Source organism: Polypterus senegalus, chromosome 10 (assembly GCF_016835505.1).
Source record: "Polypterus senegalus isolate Bchr_013 chromosome 10, ASM1683550v1, whole genome shotgun sequence".
NCBI lineage: Eukaryota > Metazoa > Chordata > Cladistia > Polypteriformes > Polypteridae > Polypterus > Polypterus senegalus.
The window spans coordinates 31,674,820-31,685,080 of NC_053163.1; positions in this window are offsets into that span (position 1 = coordinate 31,674,820).

A 10,261-nucleotide genomic window follows, 5' to 3' on the forward strand; every position below is an offset into this window, starting at 1 on the left:
AAAAGGACCGATATAACATTGGCTACAAATAATATCTCACTAAATACAGATAAATACAAGATATACAAAACATTCAAATAGAATAAAAGACAATAATTCAGAGTAAAATACAACATATAATACTACAAACAAATCTTGAACAAATAACAAATTGTGGTAAAAATGCAAGCCCTGAGTACCTGGACAGATAGATGGGGTAAACCGAAAGAAGGGGCCGAATGTCAGGTCTGTTTAATGTCCTCCTAAACAAATGAGTTAAATAAATGAATGCAGTCAGCTGACATCATTAATGTCAGGAGGTCAGTCCACAGTCAAGGCGCTATATACAGCTGAAGGCCCTGATGTCACCCACAAAGTACGGGTTAGTGTGGGGCACAGAATGAGAGGACCTTAGTGGGCAGGTCAAGAACAGAATTTGATATTTAATCCTGTAAGACACAGGGAGCCGTGAAGGTGCAGCAGGATGGCTGTGATGTGCTCGCTGTTGCCAGTCTGTGTCAGGACTCTTAAAGTTGAGTTTTGAATCAGCTGGAGCTGTGATATATGATTATATTATTATAAAATTAAGATAACTTAATTATTATATTATTAATTACGGCACAAGGGTTGCCCTGGACATGACATAAGCTGCAAAGTGTCTGACAATGGGTCCAAGGATTTCATCCCAATACCTAATGGCAGTCAAGGTGCCGTTGTCTAACCTGTAGAGGTCTGTGCGTCTCTCCATTATCAATAGTTCATTATTGCATGGCACAGTACCTGATGCACTAAAAGTGTCAGTCATTAAACCATTACTTAAAAAGTCAGACCTAGACCCACACATACTAAATAATTATAGGCCTATTTCAAATTTACCCTTTCTCTCTAAAATACTAGAAAAAGTAGTCACCAATCAGCTTCAGTCACACCTTAAGCATTACAATTTATTTGAGAAATTCCAGTCTGGTTTCCGCACTGGTCATAGTACAGAAACGGCACTAACGTGGGTTGTAAACGACATTCTGATATCCTCTGATGAAGGACACTCCACTGTAATTATTTTGTTAGACTTAAGTGCAGCATTTGACACCATTGACCATTCTATTTTACTGCACAGGCTAGACAATGATGTTGGGCTTACAGGCACCGTGCTCGCTTGGTTTAGTTCTTATTTATCAAATCGATTCCAATATGTACAGAAATGTTCTGTGTGACAAATAGGGGGCACTATTGTCCCCTTGAACCCTCAGACCACACGTCAGACACCAGATAAAAGTGTGCACAAAGCACCTCCACGTCTACTATACACAATATGCAATCAATAATCCACAATACAATCACAACAATCCTCCACTCCCAGACACTTTGTCACCCTTCCTCCCAACTCAGCTAAACTTGCTGGGGTTTCCTAGAGTCCTTTATAGTCCTTGACCCGCTTCTTTCTCTCAGTCCACGTGATTTCTTTTCTTCATCCAGGAAGTACTTTTTTATTTCCATTCCCATGACTAGAAAGTACTTCTGGGCTATAATAAAAATCCTTGTGCCTTCCTGCAGCGTCCCCTGGCAACCCTCTTGGTATCCAGCAGGGCTGTGATGTAAAACTCCACTGTTCATGATGCCCTGCTGGAACTCGGGGCACTGCCATGTTGCAAGAAGGGCTCCATCTGGCGGCATTGGGAGTATTGGCTGCGATGATTTGTTATCATCATCCCGGCCATATACTACAGTTGACAGGACTCCATCATTATACACAGAAGTGAGATATGGTGTCCCGTAGGGCTCAGTACTGGGACCTTTACTATTTCATTATCATTAGGAAACATAATGTTAATTTTCACTCGTATGCAGAGGACACCCAATTATACCTTTCATTTAGATCCAATGAAGTTTCTCTGATGTTGTCTTTAATTAGTTGTGTTAATGAATTAAAGGAGTGGATGGATGAGAACTACTTGTCTTTAAACACAGATAAAACAGAGATGTTAATTATTTGAGGGAATGACGCTGATCACAACAATATTCTGTCATCATTTAACTCAGTTGGAATCACCATTAATTTTACCGAATCAGCCTGCAATATAGGAGTTATCTTTGACTCTAGCATGTCATTTAAAGCGCATATTACAAGTTGTTTAAATCATGTTTCTTCCATCTTAAAAATGTTGGGAAATTAAGGCGCTTTCTAAATAAACAGGATTCTGAGAAATTAATTCACGCATTTATTTCTAGTAGGATTGACTACTGCAATGCGGCGTTCACTGGATGTTCAAACTGTTCTTTACATAGCTTGCTGCTGCTAGAATTATTACAAGAACAAGAAAATATGAACACATAACTTCAGTTCTTAAATCCTTACACTGGCTCCCGGTTAAGTTTAGGGCAGATTTCAAAATCCTCCTTTTAACATATAAAGCATTAAATGGCCAAGGTCTGGCTTACTTGTCTGAACTTATCATGACTTACAAACCAGAGCGCACATTAAGATCTCAAGATGCCAGTCTGCTTATGATTCCAAGAATTAATAAACTAACAGTGGGAGGTCGAGTTTTTAGTTACAGGGCCCCTAAACTGTGGAATGGTCTGCCTTCTACTATAAGAGATGCCCCTTCGGTCTCAGCCTTTAAATCCTGGCTGAAGACTCACTACTTCAGTTTAGCACACCCTGACTAGAGCTGCTGATTAACTGTACAGACTGCATCTCTGTTGTTAGTCATTAGCACTAAAACATAAGAAATATGACAGTTATAACTGGATACTAACCCTCACCTATTCTGTTTCTCTTCTCGGTACTCAAATGTGGCACTTGGTGCCACGGCCCACCTGGCAGGTTGTTTTGCTTGTCTAAGGTAAAGTCATCCCTGATGGAGGATCGCTGGAATCATGGGAAAGAGAGATGCTTTCATCAGATTGGCTGGCCCAGCACTGTTTCAGCTGTGGAATGGCCAAATGGGGGAGGCAGCTTGATGGATGAGGTCTCCAGGACTTTAAACAAATCCAAATCATATTATGTGATATCATCTACTGTTAAATTCTACTCCGTATTTCTAAAATTTGTATTATACTGTATTGATGATTTGTTCTGTGTATTGTATTGTATTGACCCCTACTACACGCCCAACCTACGTGGAAAGGGGTCTCTCTTTGAACTGCCTTTCCCAAGGTTTCTTCCATTTTTTCCCTACAAGGGTTTTTTGGGAGTTTTTTCTCGTCTTCTTCGAGAGTCAAGGCTGGGGGGCTGTCAAGAGGCAAGGCCTGTTAAAGTCCACCGCGGCACTTCTTGTGTGATTTTGGGCTATATATAAAAAAATAAATTGTATTGTACTTACGTTGAGATGACACTGCATACCCTCTGCATTTACGTGTTACAATTAATAGCAGCGGTCAGCTTTGCAAATTCCAAGCCTGTCTAACAAAAAGCAGAATTAATTTTTAACATGAAAAAAGTACATTTCCAAGTAGGAGTTTTCTCCCCAACATCCCTTAAGCCATCAGCATCATTTAAAACACAATAAGGGTTTTTGATCATCAAAAAAAAAGCATATAAATGTGTACAATGAAATATAAAAGTTTATTGATCTGGATATCTTTACATTTAAAACACCATCATGAACATCATATTTAAGAGAAAAGATATTGTCACATTATTAAATAAAAGTTAAATGCTGGGCTTTTACAGATTATCTAAAGTAGTCTGAGAAGTTCATTTCAAACTGAAAAAGCAGTAATGAGAAAGATAGATTATATGAACTAAGATGAATTTTAACTGAAGAAAAAAAAAAGATTTAACAGTTACATACATGCTTTCAGATATAAAATACTAATTTGAAAATAAGCAAGATGATGTTGAAACACTAAAGTTTTCCTGGAGCTAGAAAAACATGTATATGTGCTTAAAATGAGATAGCAGTGCAAGGATCAAGCGTTGGCACTGAACCTACAAATGTCTTGGGTGCCAGTCAAGTAAAGCTTGCCAGGGCTAAACTGTTAATACTGAGAGTGTACAGCAGGGGTGCCCAAGACGTCAATTGCAATCGACTGGTAGATTGGAAAGGTAGTGCAGGTAGATCACGTTGCATTAAATAAAAAAAAAACTTAAATGTTAGTCTATCATATATCCTCACTTTGGCATTTGCCACTTGATTGACATACAGGGCGGCCAGTCTGAGATCTCTTTTCTTCGAACACACTGGTCATCCCGCACGATCAAACGCGCGAGCTACTGCAAAACTCCGGCTGTTATCTAGTTAGCCTTCTAATTTATATCGACTAAAGAAGGGATTTAAAAATATAAATTGCTTGGGGAGGGTATGGGCTGGATGTGGAATCGGAAGAGGATTTTTCTCTCACAATGTCACAATCGAAGTGCGTTTGTCTGATCTGTCAATCTATCATTGCTATTCCAAAGAAGGAAAATGTGGAAAGGCACTTCGAACTGTTCATAAAAACTACGAAACTGACTTCCTTCTGAAAAGCGATCTGAGAAAGAAAAAGGAGAGGGAACTAAAATCGCAGTTAATCGGTCAGCCATAATTTTTCACTCGGCTAAATTCAAAGCAAAAGCAGACACATCGATGCATCGTTCCGGGTGAGTCACTCAATCATTAAGCATAAGAAGTCCTTCCGAAATGGAGAGATGATAAAAGAGGCCTTCATTGAGGCAGATGGCTAGGGTGAAATTCCTGTTGTGATTTCAAGACTCCTTGCCGGAGAAAAAGGAGTTTCTCCTTGTCATTAAACATGCAGAATACAAGCAACTTAATAACGATCAATGGCCGCTAGACTTGCCATTTTTTTTCCCGATCTGGCCAACATGTTGAATGAGCTTAATTAACAGCTGCTAGGAAAAGAGAACTCCATGATCAATATGATTAGCTCAGTTAATGCTTTCAAACGAAAAATGCAACATCTGTCCTCAAAGCTGCAGCGCCTTGATTTAAGGAACATCCAAACCTTGCGTCAGAGCTGGAGACGCAATGGAAGGCGTGTGCGCAACTTGACAGCATACGCTACACAGAGCAGATTGAAAATTGCCTGTCAGACTGCGACAGACAGTTTCAAGACTCAGCTTTACTTGAGCCAATCTCTATATTTCAGTGATATCCATTTAGAAAAGATGTTGAGGGTGATTCACCCGCACCAGAAATTGCAACACTGTTCCACCTAAAACTCCTCTACAGTGGAGGATGAGATTTTGACACTACAGGATGACATTCAGCTTAAGCCTGGGGCTCTTGGACAGTTTTGGAACTTACTTAGAGGAAAAGTATCCAAACATGAGGAAATGTGCTACCTCCTTGACTGCATTATTCGGCTCTACTTATTTAGTCAGCCTTTTCCCACATGACGATTATTAAATCCAAATACTGTAGTGACCATAAATGTATTGAATTGTTATTGTGCCATAAAGGTTATTCAGTTATGCAAGATGCGACAACATATATTTTATGTATAAAGTATACTCATTGTGTAAATATATATATATATATATATATATATAGACTTTTTAATTTAGGTAGATCATTTCAACCTGGTCATTTTAAAAGTAGCTTGCAAGCCGAAAAAGGGTGGGCACCCCTGGTGTACAGTATGTGGCACGGCTCAGCTGCACAGCTTGTCTTCAATACTATGGTGGCATTACAGATTAACTACTGCTCTTTTAAGTTTGTTCTTCTGATGAAATGCCAGAATGTTTTCTTCATAAATCAAGCTGTCAAGTAAACTCTTCAGTTTGGCACATCTTCCCATTGGAAGCAATAATGACATCTTCAGACTGATCACTCTCACTTTCTTTATTGTGGTGTGCACTACTGACAGTAAGAAAGACATGGAACACTACACTAGGCCTCAAGAGAAAGAGACAAATCTCAAATAAATGAAGGCTACTTAATGGAAATAATAAAATCCAGAAACGTGCCACACTGTAAACACCTTGAATGTAATGTTACAGCTGCTTCATAATTCTCTAGTGGACATATCTGGTCTGCATAACATGATTTGTTATCATTCATACGAGCCATGTAAAGACAAAAAAAAATTTTTTTTAAAGAGCTGTAACATTTTGTCATATATTCTAAACTTGCAACATAGACAATGGTGACTAACAGTGATCAAAAATTACAAAGTGACATTCATATCAAGGATATTTGATAATCACAATCAGAAAAGGGTTAATCCATGCTCAGAGCACTTAACAACTGGAATCAAGTACTATAATTGATATAAGGAAAATGCTGCTGAAATCATCATTTGTAACATTACAAGTTGAAGATTACCAAGGATCACCTCCTAGTGCATTGTTATCTTACCACTTTAAATTCAACCAGTAAAAACTGCACCACTAAGAAAATCTGAAGTATGTGTGGCAATGTCTATGCTATTAATTTAGCTTGCCCTCATTGGCAAATGTTACGTCATCTGTTTGAAGTGTGGAAGGCAGCTGCACATGATGTGAAACTAATGTTTTGAGATGCATTTCATACCTCAGTCATGATGGAGAAATCCAACTTGAGCAAGTACAATGGCAGCATCTACAGAATGCCCACCAGCTACAGGCTTCAATTGGAGCAAACTAAGCAAACCAGATTACAAACTGTCCAGACGTTTAATGTAACATAAAAATTCTCTGATCTATCCAATCTAATCACTGGGCACCACACATTACCAGGAATCCAACCTTGGCTGGGGCACCAGTCCATCACGGGGCTCACACACATATTCACCCATGCAATGAGGGTTTTTCTCCATAATGTGTTCTTGTTAAATGGATTGATCCACTTCAGTTCACAACTTAACTTCAGCTGCACTAAGACGTCCCTCTTATTCAATACGACTGAAAAAAGGGACACAAAAATTGGTTGCCCTGCCCTCTTGATGCATACTAGCCTCAGGATAGTCTGAAGAAGGGTAGAATCAATGGACAAGTCTAGCCATCTTCCTTTTAATGGCTCACAAACCTGTATATGATTTATGCAATATTTGCACTGCATAAAATGGAGGCAGGTTTTATGATGTGGCCAAAGAGAAGCTCATGTTTAAAACATTAACATGGACATGTTTACTTGATCTGGAAGATACACATGCCTCTTGACCTCTACTGATGGCGCTGGTGTAGCACTTAAATGCATACAAACAAATTATCATCGGCACTTAAATTGGCTTCTTTTACAGTTTGCTGGCATCCTCACGTATGCACTACTAAAACAAAAGTATCCATGCAATCATCTAGTCTTCCATGACGTACAGTATTTCAGAAGGTGGAAATGTCTGCACAAGCTTTAAACCACTACCTGCTGGGATGTTCCCAAGCTATCCACAGTTAATGATCGCTTTTTAAAACAACACGATTTACACTACTGATTCAGCTATTAGTAAAAAGATAATTAAAAAAAAGGAAAATGTGTGGAAAACACTAACATTTTGTTTAACTTTCAATAACCTTCAGTTTTGTGTTTGTAAGACTTAAATTTACTAAATACGAAAAACTATTTTTGTCTAACATATGGCCCCCTTCCATACAAAATGCTTCCCAAGGTGCTTTACAAGTACATAAATGCACTACAGTACTTCAAACAGTCGCAACCTTGACAGGTTAAGGAGTTTCAAAGATCATACACTGATTCAGTAATGGCAGCTAAACAGCAGATTTTATGGGTCAAAATCCAATATTTTAACCACTAAGCCACATTCAGCTGGGTTTAAATTTGAACAGCCATTGGTCAGATCAAATGAGAATGGCTCAAATGTTGCAATACGCATTTGTTTATCTGGGAAGTTGGTTTGCAACCCGAAACATTCTTTCCACCTGAATGGAAAGAGTATGCAGGCACAGAAATGCAGATTCAGCATTTAGAGTGACCGAGACTGGCATCATGTGACACCAACACCCTGCCCCAAAACCCCAAGTCACATTCCGTTCTGCAAGTTGTAAAGATGACTGGGTGTTTGCACTACGAGCACAGGTTTGAAAATCGGCCCTGACTTTACCCTCATCTATGTAAAAATTCAGATTCAGAAGATAAAAAGAGGTACTTATGTTGTATATGCAAATTTTGATAAAGTAGAGGAAGCCTGTAATGAAGCAGTTTTTACTTTTGTTCTAGATTCCATAAATATAACATTCAGTGAAAAGTATTATCCAAATAGGGGATGTGAACCAAGAGACATGACAATCAGTACTAAACATTTTCCAAAAGGTTGCAATATGCATATACTGTACACAGTATACTGTAATTATACATGAGGACTGAATGTTCCAGAACAGAAAATTGAGTCCTTATACAGATTCAAAAAGTATTCAACACCTTCACTTTCGGCACATAGTAATGTTGTTTAGATTTAGTTTTAAATGGATAAATTCACCTTTTTTTTCCTATCAATCTACACTCAATAACCCATAATGACAAAGTGAAAACATGTTTTCAGCTTCGAATGTATCAAAAAAAATCAAAAACTGAAATCTCTCCTTTTTGTAAGATTTCAGACCCTTAACTTTGTAGAAGGCCCTTTGGCAGCAATTACAGCTTTAAGTCTTCATGGGTAAGTTTCCACAAGCTTAGCACGCCTGGATATAGGCCGTTTCTCCCATTTTTCCTATCAGATCCTCTAAAGCTCCACTAGATTGGATTGGAAATGTCTGTAAACCAACATCTTCAGGTCTTTTTGCAGATGTTCTTGGGGGGTTTATGTCTGGGATTTGGCTGGGCCACTCAAGGACAATCAGTGGCATGTCCTGAAGCCACTCAAGCATGGTTTTGGCCATATGCTTCAGGTCACTGTCATGCTGAAAGGTGAACCGTCGCCCCAGTCTGAGGTCGTGTGCACTCTGGAGCACGCTTTCTTTAAGGACTGCCCCATATTTGGCGTTATTCATCCTTCCCTCAATTTTGACCAGTCTCCCTGTCCTGGCTGGTGAGAAGCAGCCCCGTAGCATCATGCTGCCATCACCATGCTTCACTGTAGGTAGGTGCTGAGCAGTGTCTGGTCTTTATCAGATATAGCACTTAGAGTTCTGCCCAAAGCGTTCAATGTGTTTCATCAGATCCGAGAATCTTTTTGCTCATGACCTCAGAGTCCTTTAAAAGCTGTTCAGCAAACTCCAAGCGAGCTATCATGTGGCTTTGACTCAAGAGTAGCTTCCGTCTGATCGATGGAGTGCTGCTTCACTGTTAGGATGGTATTAGGTAGGTGTTGCACAGTCCTTCTTCCTCAACAGACATAGCGCCAGGAGTTCTTCTCAAGAAGTTACATTTATTTCTCAACAGACCAGAGAATATTTTCCTCAAGCTCTCAAGAGTTCTTTAAATAGCATTTGGTAAAATCCAAGTGTGCCGTCATATGCCTTTTACTCAAGGATGGCTTCCATCTAGCCACTCTACCATAAGCACCTGATTTATGGAGAGTTACTGAAATACTGTCCTTTAAGTTCTCCCATCTCAGTAGAGCACTTCTGAAGCTTTATTACAGTGGCCATTGGGTTCTTGGTCACATCCCTGACCACAGCCAATCTTGCCTGGTTACTCAGTTTGGCAGGTCAGTCAACTCCAGGAAGAGTCCTGGTGGTTTCAAACTTCTTTCATTTCACAATTATTCTGGCCACTGCGCTCTTGGGAACATTCAAAGCTTTAGAAATGGTTTTATCCCTATGCCCTGTTCTGTCTGACCACAATTAGATTGTGAGGGTCTGCAGAGACTTCACTGGCTTGATTTTGTCCTGACATGCAGTGTGAATTGTGCAACCTTATACACACAGGGGTGTGCCCTTCTAATCAATGTCCAAACAATTCAATTTGGGACTTGGGGACTCCAATCAAATTCCAGACAAATATTAAAAGCAAACAGGATGCACCAGACCAAAGTTTGGAGAGCTGGAGCAGAAAGTGTCAATACTTAAAGAAATGAGAGATTCAAGGTTTTGATTTTTAATATATTTGCAAACCTTTCTGAAAACGTGTCTTCACTTTTTCATTATGGGTTACTGAGTGTAAGTTGATGGGCAAAAATAGCACATTTATTATTTTAAAATTAAACCTAAAACACAAGAAAGTGTGCAGAAAGTGAAGCAGTCTAATGCTATCTGAGTCTGCTGTAATTGAGAGAAATAATGTATTGGGTCCAGAATGAGAATCAAGCTCCCCAAGTGACGGCGCCATACAGACTAAATAGTAGATTGTTAATAGTCAGATTTGACCAGGTAGTGGTCGCTTTATCAGTATGATAACCTTGCTAGAGGCATAGCAACTCAATCCAGTTCAGAATGACATATGTCGGTTTTTGTACTAGCAAA